The following is a 10,916-nucleotide window of genomic DNA, read 5'->3' on the forward strand; positions in this document are numbered from 1 at the left end:
AGAATAAATCACTGAGGCAGAGTATACCCATTTCCATTCACTAGGCCTAGACACCTGGAATTGCTACAGTGCCACTTTCAACTGTCAGTGGCCCTGTCACATACAGGCAATGCAGCAGGCAAAGTTGATGTAGAAGCTGCAGAGAGGCTGGGTCTGGCCTCAGACTGGGGTAGGCTGGAGCAAGGCGACATCTCATTAGGGCAATATGAGAGCAATGTTATGTTTGAGCTAACACCAGTCGGCCAAAACGGAGGGTGCTGATATGCTGAGGAGACAAAACTCATGGGATGCACATATACAGATGGTAGTAGTATCACATACACATTGTATAAAAGAGCAGTGCATTTGTACTCAGGAGATTCATCTGAAAGGGTTTCCAATGTGATTATGGCTGCTTGACAGGAATTAACAGAGTTTGAACAAGGAATGGTACTTAGAGCTAGGTGCATAGGACATTCAATTTTGAAAATCATTAGATAATTCAGTATTCCGAGAATACCAAATTTCAGGCATCACTTCTGACCACAGACAACACACTGGCTGATGGCTTTCACTTAATGACCGAGAGCAGCAGAGTGGATAGAGCTGTCACTGCTAACAGCCAAGTGACATTGCACGAAATAACTGCAAAAATTAATGGAGGACGTACAACATATCTATTAGGACAGTGTGGCAAAATTTGGTGTTCGTGGGTTATGGCAGGAGATGACTGACGTTAGTGCATTTGCTAATAGAATGAAATCGCCAGCAGCACCTCTCCTGGGCTCGTGGCCGTATCAGTTGTACCCCAGATGAACGGAAAACCATGACTTGGTAAGATGAGTCTCAATTTCAGTTGGTAAGAGCTGACAGTAGGGTTCGAGTGTGGTGCAGACCCTGTGAAGCTGTGGACCCAAGTGGTCAACAGGGCACTGTGCAAGCTGGTGGTGGTCCATCTTGATTATTTTTACATGGAATGGACTGGGTCTTCTGGTCTAACTAAACTGATCATTGACTGGAAATGGTTATGTTCAGCAACTTGTTCCCAAAAAATTATGGAATTTTCACAGATGACAATGTGCCTTGTCACTGGGCCACAACTGTTCACAATTGGTTCAAAGAACGTTCTGTACAATTTGAGCAAATGAATTAACCACCCAGACTATCCAACATGAACCCCATTGAACATTAATGGGACATAACTGGGAGATAAGTTGTGAACAAAATCCTACACTGCCAACACTTTTGTAATTATGGGCAGCTATACTTGCTTTTCTCTTTTTCATATCCACAGTTGTCAATTTTTTGACCCAATACTGATCGCTCAGTCAGAAGTCATCTACGAAGCAACATGCAGGGCAATTCTTGCATGTTAGAAGATTTCCACATTTTGTATTTTGCCACACTCGCACTTATTGTCATCAGATTCTAATACTCTCAATTTTATCAGACTGGTTTTGACAGGGGCTACACAAGTTCTGATACGGTTTAGCATTTTCCATGACCTGTAGTTTAATTCAGTAGCACTTGGTGGATGTTCTGAAATAGGGTAGCTGACAGGGTGTTCATCCAAAGTGTAACTGGGGGACTGATATCTCAATTTTATTCTTTTTAATCCATAAAGACTTCCTTATAGTGGATGGCACTCATCAAGTGTCTTTCTGAACTGTTTGTTATGTTCATTCACTACCCTACAAGACTGAAACCTGAAGCTTGGTAGAGCTCTTCCGGTGAAGGGGGCTTCACACATCCTACGACTAGTCTGCAGGTTTTGTTATAGCTTATGTCAATCTTCTTTGCAAGTGCCGATCTAGAGCAGACAGGGCAAGCGTATTCAGCTGCGGAAAAGCAAAGTGCTAAAGCGGAGGTTCTAACTGTTTGAGAAGACAGCTGCCTCAGCATTTAAACAATGTTATAACTTGCCTACATCAATAAGGAAACCGTTAAACAGATTCTGCACGATGGTTTGGGCATGGCAAAGGTTTGTACAAAACTGTGCCAAGAATCCTCACAAACAACCAAAAGGAACGTCGATTGGACTGCTGTACTGACACTCTCGAAAGCACTGAAAAAGACCCTGATTACCTCATAAAAATAATTCTGTAAGGTGTAACATGGATATTCAAATATGATCCAGAGATATGAATTGTATGTGAATTAACTGGTGTTTCCCAACAGTAATGTACACTGTTTCCCTTATTCCTTGCCTAACACGTGTGCTCCAAACAGTCTACATACAATTCCACATTTCAGAGACACTAGCATGCAAAAGAAGCCTTTCAGAACATACAATCGATGCATTGGAAGAGTTCTCAAGGCACTAGGAAAAAGAACGTGTGCATGAGCAAATCAAAATTCAAATCAATGACGATTGTTTTTTTTGAAAATTAAATTTCAGTGTATGACGTCTGAAATAATTACACTTGCAAACATTAGGACACTGTGATGTCGGCAACTGAAGGCAAGGAATAAACATTTTGCCATCTGACAGGCCACATCATTTGTTACCTGTCTTCCAGAATATACACCCCTTCCAAAGCTACCACACCCTCCACCATACCTCTCTTGGGACCTGCTCCATCTTCCACTTGAACACGTATGCCACCTACTCCCACAACGAGGCTCACATTTACCCGCCTTGACACCCTCTCCTCTCAGTGCGTAGTGAGGTTAGTATCCTCACCCCACAGCTACACCCCGACTAACAACAAGTATTTCAAAGGCTGCAGCTGACGTCAGAAACATCAAACTATCCATTTCCTTCAGAATGAACAAAGTGTGTTTTTCCAAGGCTAGCAGCTGCGTCCAATATTTCAGCCACTTGCCAGCAAAGAAATGATGTTTGTCTCTGATTTTATCCTCCCCCAACACATGTGACATTTTACTCAAACAGCTGCACCAGGCCTTCTTGAAGGGAAAATAAGGCACTTGATAAGTTGCTGGTATGGCACTCTGACTTCTTACTGGTCCTCTGCAAAATAAGAGGGTGGAATCGAAAGTTATATAAAGTCCAACGCCCAGCACAATTATCACGAGTCTTTGACAGTGTCTAGTTGTGTCAGTGGGATTCCTGCAACATGAAATGGTTAGCAAGCAGTAATGCTAGTGGTAGTGGTGGTGGGAAACCAAACTTGGGACAATTGCCATGTAAGTGTTTATAAAAACAATAATCAGTTCAAATAGTGACAGCTATAAAATATTGTAGCACAGTGATCAAATTTCTTGAGAGTGTGATACATTTTCGCAACAGTGGATAGTGATAGTTCCTTTTTCTTACTATAACAGCATTCATTAGCAAATTTTTGATGCAACTAGAATGCCAGCTGGAATCTGAAAGTCTCCTCCATCAAGTGGAAGAGCTTGTGCTATCATCATGTAAGAACATCTCCAAATTGTGTGTGACAGTTTACATGTTCAGAAAACAGCTCTTGATGTATTCAAATCGTAACAAGTGTTTATAAAACATCTGATTCAATTGTTGCAGCGTTAGGTCAGCATCTGATCGCCACTGAGCTGCTGCTGGAGTCTGAAATGCAGCAACAACATAAGTACAGTTTTAATACACTACTGGCCATTAAAATTGTTCCACCATGAATATGACGTGCTACGGACGCAAAATTTAACTGATAGGAAGAAGGTTGTGTGATATGCAAATGATTACTTTTCAGACCATTAACACAAGGTTGGCACCGGTGACGACACCTACAACATACTGACATGAGGAAAGTTTCCAACTGATTTCTCATACACAAACAGCAGTTGACCGGCGTTGCGTGGTGAAATGTTGTCGTGATGCCTCGTGTAAGGAGGAGAAATGCGTACCAACACGTTTCCAACTTTTATCAAAGTTGGATTGTAGCCTATTGCAATTGCAGTTTATCATATTGCGACATTGCTGCTCGCGTTGGTCGAGATCCAATGACTGTTAGCAGAATATGGAATTGGCGCATTCAGGAGGGTATTACGGAACGCCGTGCTGGATCTCAACGGCCTCGTATCACTAGCAGTCGATATGACACATCTTATCCGCGTGGCTGTAACCGATCGTGCAGCCACGTCTCGATACCTGAGTCAACAGATGGAGACGTTTGCAAGACAAAAACCATCTGCATGAACAGTTCGACGACGTTTGCAGCAGTGTGGACTATCAGCTCAGAGACCGTGGCTGTGGTTACCCTTGACACTGCACCACAGACAGACTGCCTGCGATGGTGTACTCAACGACGAACCTGTGTGCATGAATGGCAATATGTCATTTTTTCGGATGAATCCAGGTTCTGTTTACAGGATCACGATGGTTGCATCCGTGTTTGGCGACACTGCGGTGAACGCACATTGGAAGCGTGTATTCATCATCGCCTTACTGGCATATCACCCAGCGTGACGATATGGGGTGCCATTGGTTACAAGTCTCTGTCATCTCTTGTTCGCATCACTTTGAACAGTGGACGTTACATTTCAGATGTGTTATGACCCGTGGCTCTACCCTTCATTCAATCCCTGTGAAACCCTACATTTCAGCAGCATAATGCACGACCGCATGTTGCAGGTCCTGTACTGGCATTTCTGGATACAGAAAATGTTCGACTACTGCCCTGGCCAGCACATTCTCCATATCTCTCACCAACTGAAAGCGTCTGGTCAATGGTGGCCGAGCAACTGGCTCGTCACAATATACCAGTCACTACTCTTGATGAACTGTGGTATCGTGTTGAAGCTGCACGGGCAGCTGTACCTGTACACGCCATCCAAGCTCTGTTTGACTCAATACCTAGGCGTATAAGGCTGTTATTACGACCAGAGGTGGTTGTTCTGGGTACTGATTTCTCAGGATCTATGCAACCAAATTGTGTGAAAATGTAATACGTCAGTTCTAGTGTAATATATTTGTCCAATGAATACCCGTTTATCATCTGCATTTCTTCTTGGTGTAGCAATTTTAATGGCCAGTATTGTATATTGCTGTTAGACTTTTTTTTGTATACAGTTGTGTGAGGTATATATTATTCATTGTTGTAGAGGTAGCTGCAGATCAAGAAGAAAATGAGATTCCCAGTAGGGGTATTCATCGAGAATTATGACAAGGAGTCATCACTTCCATCTGCTATGAACCTTTCACGTATTTATTCAACTTTATCATGCTTATGTGTAATCAATTTCTCACTGTAGTCAAATTTTTTGTTGTTTTTTCTAATAATCAATATCTTGTTGCAAATGACTTCTGTGAGATGGACCGATAGCTCCACAACAACAATTATTCTGGTGAGGGTGAAATTCTTGTGTGTGAGCGTGAGATGGTGGCAGTTGATGGGCAGTGCGATCTCTCCTTTCTGGAACATGAGATGTTTGACTGGATAGGAGAACTACGAGAAAGATCAACTTATCTGCTCAATCCGGGGACAAGTGTGTAAAAGGTGATTACAGTACAATGTGACAGCCATCATCACAGCATATAATTACTATTCAGGAATGGTGAGGTTCTCAATTGTCATTGCTTATTCACAGCAGAAATTTTTAAAAAATCTTTAGCATTGTGCTCAATTTTCTTTCTGTTTTTTATGCACTAGAGATGTACCATAACCACTGCAACAACAACTTGCTGTGGCGCGTGCACCTAGAGTGGTGGTTGTGAGGGCAGGTAACAAACTCGTACCCGAGTGGCGTGCACCACCGTGCCATCTGCCACTTGGTGCTGTGCCTGCTCATGAACCACCGCATACCCTCTGGTATCCGCGGGTGGTTCAATCAGAGCAACGATCTCCCCCCCCCCCCCCCCCAGACGGGGGTGGTGTACACTTCAATATACGGCAGTATCAAAGAGCTCCCTCGCCACAGGCCGATGCTCCCTGGCTGCTCCTATTCACGCTCCAGCTGCTCGCTGGCAATGAAGGGTACGTGTGCCTCGGCGCATTCCCCTTTCCCCTGAAGGCCATCATCTGCCGGGTGTATGCTGTCATCTCCTAGCTGTAGTATTAATGATAACAAACCTGTGGCTACCGGTAGTGCCCTATTCCGTCCTTATACTGAAGGACATCAGATTAGTGGTGTCATGAGCCCTCCAGAATACTCAGCAGTTGCTAGGGCCTTTGAGGGGCGTTTCTCATTTACTAGAATTGAGAATCCAGCTAAGGGGTATCGTGACCCAGTCAGGTTTCTCGAAGCACGCCTTCCGGTGCTGGGTGCAGAGCTCCTCAAAGCCATAGATGATCCGACATATAATGCCATTAAATGTAATGCAGTGCTCTGCTGCGAGTTGAATCACCCATACAAACAGCAGGTTGCTGACGAGGAGAAAACCTTACACTACATCTAGGGAGATAATGGCGTAATGTCTCCGAGTGGTATTGTGAATTCACCTTGGGTGCTACTCTGGCCCAGTTTTCTGAGATGGAAGTAAGAGTGTCAGCTAAAGCACTCAGGCAAATACCACACCTTGACATCCATATCCATGTCTATGATCCATTAAATGGAGAGTACAGTTATATCCAACTCCCTGAGGATGTTGAGAACAAGCAGGCCTGTATTAACATTCAAAATAAAAAGGATAACACTTGTTTAGCACAGTCAATTCTGGCTTGAGAGAGAAATTACCATTACAGATACCAACCCGAGCACTCAACAATATACGATATAAGAAAGAATAAAATCTGCGGAGGTTATAATTTTGATGGTTTCAAGTTCCCTGTAAAGATTCAGGACATACCAAAATTTGAAGCACAAAATCCCAGAATATCGGTTTATTTTCATGGTCTGAAGAAGAAGCAGAAAAGCAAGTCAGATGAACTTGACAAGCACACTACAGTTGGACCACTGCATTTTTGAAATATGCAGGTGAGCATGATCTTCATGTAAACATGCTACTCTTCTCTGAAGGTGATAATCTGAATTCTGTATGGATCAAAGACATGTCCCGCCTCCTCAATTCCAAGCTACATACACATAGGTGAACAGCACATTTGCTTCAGGTGTCTAAATAACTTTCCAGAAAAAGTATTTAAAAAGACATCTGGGGGACCAAGGAACCAGTATGTGTTGTTATGCCTACTGAAGAAAACAAGTTCATTAAATTCAAGAATGCTCACCACCAGAAACTATGTCCATTTGTTGTATATGCAGACTTTGAATGTCTCCTTGTCCATATCACCCACTGTGAAGTGAACCCCTTAGCCTCACATACTACCTTCACGCAAAAATATGTACTCAGCCATGTACCAACTTGCATGTTCATATGATTCCAGTCTTAACCTCTAATCTTTTGTCACGAATAATCCTGTGTTTTGGTTGGTCACCCAGCTTGAAAACCTCTCATGGGATGTCGATAGGCTTTACAGCACTGACATTCCCATGACCGAATCGGAGGAGGATAAAAAAATTATACAATGATGAAATTAACTGTCATATTTGTGGGCTGCCGTTAGACAGAAATGTGGGAACTTCTCATAGGTACCACTGTCGTCTTACGTGGAAGTTTCGTAGTGTAGCCCACAATACGTGCAATTTGAAGTACCAGCCCCCAAGGTACATACCTGTTATCTTCCACAAATGAAGCACGTGTGACTCTCACTTTCTACTTGAGCACTTGGCTGATTTCGATTGGGAGAAAAATCATATCAGTGTCCTACCCGAGAGCGTCGAGAAATACATTTCATTCTCCAACAGAAGGATGCTGAAATTTACACACCACTTCCTTGGTACGCTACGTTTTATGCAGGCGACACTCCAGAAAGTCGTTGAAACTCCACCTTGGGAGGATACGCATATCACTTGAGCTGAATTTCCCGAAGAGGAAAAGTTTCAAGTTGTGACTAGGATGGGCATTTTCCCACACAAGCATGTGGATAGTATGACAAAACTCAATGAAACCAAGTTACCCGACATAACTTCATTCTCTAGCAACCTTATAGGCAATGCCACAATGGATGGAGAATATGAATGTACCGTGAATGTCTGGCGGGACTTCAACATCTCCACTTTAGGAAAGTATGTGCGGCTTTCCATGGACACAGACATGCATTGGCTTGCAGACGTGTTCGAGAAATTTCGGAGTTTATACATGGTAGCATATTCTCTGGCTCCCACCTTTTGCTACACAGCACCTGGGTTGTTATGGGATGTAATGCTCAAGAAAATGAAGTGCAGTATCGAATTATTGACTGGTGGCTTCTTTTCTTTGAGTGAGGGATCCGTTTGGGACTTTGCCAATGTATCCATAGGCACACGAAAGCAAATAACCCACAGATGGGTTGTAGGTTCAAAGCATTTCTTGATTTGAGTTACGTAATGCACTTAGACATATATAACTGATACGGACATGCCATGCAGCATTAACAGCCGATTGGTGTTTTGATGGGTGCTCGAAGACAAATGCAAGGGATTAGGTGGAAAAATCATGGGGGGGGGGGGGGGGAGGGGGGGGGTATGGCAGCTGATTCTAATGTAGGGTATGTGGTGGAGGCATAACTCACATATCCTATTAGTTTGCATGATGCGCACACCGATTTGCCACTGTGTCCAGAGCACCTAGTTCCACGAGGAGGCTCCACCCCAAAACTGTTGACGATGTCTTGCTCTGCTCAGCCAATAATTAAAACACTCTTCTCTAAATGTGAATGATTATCTTGCAAAAGGTTACATCAAGTGTTTACCAAGAGCAAAACTTGTAAATATATATTCCATCTTTGTAGTACAGCGTGACCATTGAGCCTGTAGAGGATTTTGAGGGATCAATATCGATAACTAACTTTTTTCACTAAGAATTTCTTATTGAAATGTTTTTTATAGTTTTAGCATACATCCAGACCAAGGAGCAGCAGCAGCAGAAGCATCGTTGCAAATATATATATTTTTTTCCTTCTCCATAATACTGTTGTAGATGCTTTTGAGGACCAAACATCAGTAACTACAGTGTGTTTGAAAAAGGACACCCTAGTTATAATGTGTCCTAGAATCTGTACAAAGTGACATACACTGTTCTAGTTTGTGGCAACTCATCTCCACCGCCAAAAAACCACTGCCTGCCCTTCTTCCTTTTGATCTCCCCATGGACACCACCCTTCCTCCTGCATCTCCACATCCCCAGCCTCTGCCTTGTATACCTTTGTCCTTTCCAACCCCGATCCTAAATTCCTCAATATCCGCATCCTTACCCTTAAAACCCATAAGTATATTCCCAGTGCCCCATTGCTCAACTTATCCCCCTATCAAATCCCCCTCTCCCTCTTTCCACACCAATCTCCTCCAGAATCTACCATGCATCACCTTTGGCCCACAAGCGTCCCAAGCACTTTTCCTTACCTCCTCCTCTCCCCGTGAGCCCCAACCCATCATCGTCAGCCAAACCTCAATGCTGTGATCACAAAAATCGGCCCTGTGGTCAGGGAGGCAGAGGCGTTGGCGGAACTGAATGCTCACCCAGTCCTGGAAATCTGCTCGGCCTGACGTATCCACAACAGCACCGGCCATAGCTTCCCAATGCATGGGTTTACCACGTCTGCCTCCTCCATAGATCACTTCCCATCCTCAGTCTTACCGCTGCCAGCTGCCAACAATGCCTCCTACACAATGATCACCTCACCAAAAAAAAAAAACTGTCCCCACTATAAAGCCTCCCAAAACCTAAAACAGTGTCCTGATCTCGCCTCTCCTCCTCCTTGCAAAACCTGCAATGAATCCCATCACACCTATTCCTACAAATTCAAGGCCAAACTCCCACCAACCCAGAGCTTACTGTCCCCATATGCCCCATCGATCAGCCCATCCACACACTCCCTCCGGCCAAAGACATCATCCGTTTCCTTTCTATTGTCCTCCAATATATACACCCCTTCCAAAGCTCCCACACCCTCCACATACTTCCCTTGCTCCTATAGCAAAACACTCAGAGGTACAAGTCCAAAAGTGAAAGAAATGGACACAAAAGTGAAGTTCTTACAACTTCACCTTGCAAGCAACGACTGGAAGAAAAAAAAAAGCAGAGAAAAGAAAGTCAGGACAGAAGCAAACAAGTCACGAGCTCAAATAGCGATGCAGCAAATAGGAAGCATCAGAAGACACTGCAATTTGGTGGGGACACACAAACAACGGACTAGAGCACAGTATGTGTAACATGCTGTGAACCATTTGAAGAAGAATGGATACAAAGCACTAAATGTAAAGATTGGGCACATATTGGTTGTATAGACCAAGAAAGTAGGTTTTATTTTATTTGTGATCATTGAAACAAGTGAACAATGGTTTTTGAAATTAGTAAATGTTGTTCATATAGTAATGTGTTTAATGGTTTTCTTTACTTGTGTAATGTTAACCACTGAAACTTTAAAATCTTTCTATAGAGGCACCAGCCAGTCCTGGAAAACAATTTTTGTACAGACTGCAAAGCCACCTGTTTTTACTTCTACATGACCTGTCACTTTCATAAAATTTCAGGGAAATCATACATGAACATCCATAAGACAATAGTCTAAGTACCAGCTTATTGTGTTAAATTTTTAAATATTTCACATTTTACAAGTGAAAAGGTTAAGGTGCCTGGTACTGTAGAACTCTCCCCTATTCAAATTATAAGAGGCATTGCAACAAATTATACCTTGAAAATAGTGCTAAACAGATGGACATCCAAACCCAGGAAACTAGGGAAATCGGTACGGCAAGGTTGCCTACTGTCAACGGTATTACTCACAATAGCCCTGGATCTATTGCTACAAAAGCTAGCAGTTGGTATCAGTGGATACAGAATCGCAACAAAAATGTCACATGGATGTCGTTTGCTGATAACACGGGCCTATTCATTTGGGATGAAGAGGGAATAAACAAAATTGAACCAATTCAGGAGAGTTTCAAAAGAGCATCAGGCATCAAAACACATCTGAGGAAATCATATTTCTCCAGACAGGCAGTGGCAGACAGAATGAGCAGACAGTGCAACCGAGAGACAAAAA

The sequence above is a fragment of the Schistocerca gregaria genome, chromosome 10 (genome assembly GCF_023897955.1).
Source record: "Schistocerca gregaria isolate iqSchGreg1 chromosome 10, iqSchGreg1.2, whole genome shotgun sequence".
Taxonomy (NCBI): Eukaryota; Metazoa; Arthropoda; class Insecta; order Orthoptera; family Acrididae; genus Schistocerca; species Schistocerca gregaria.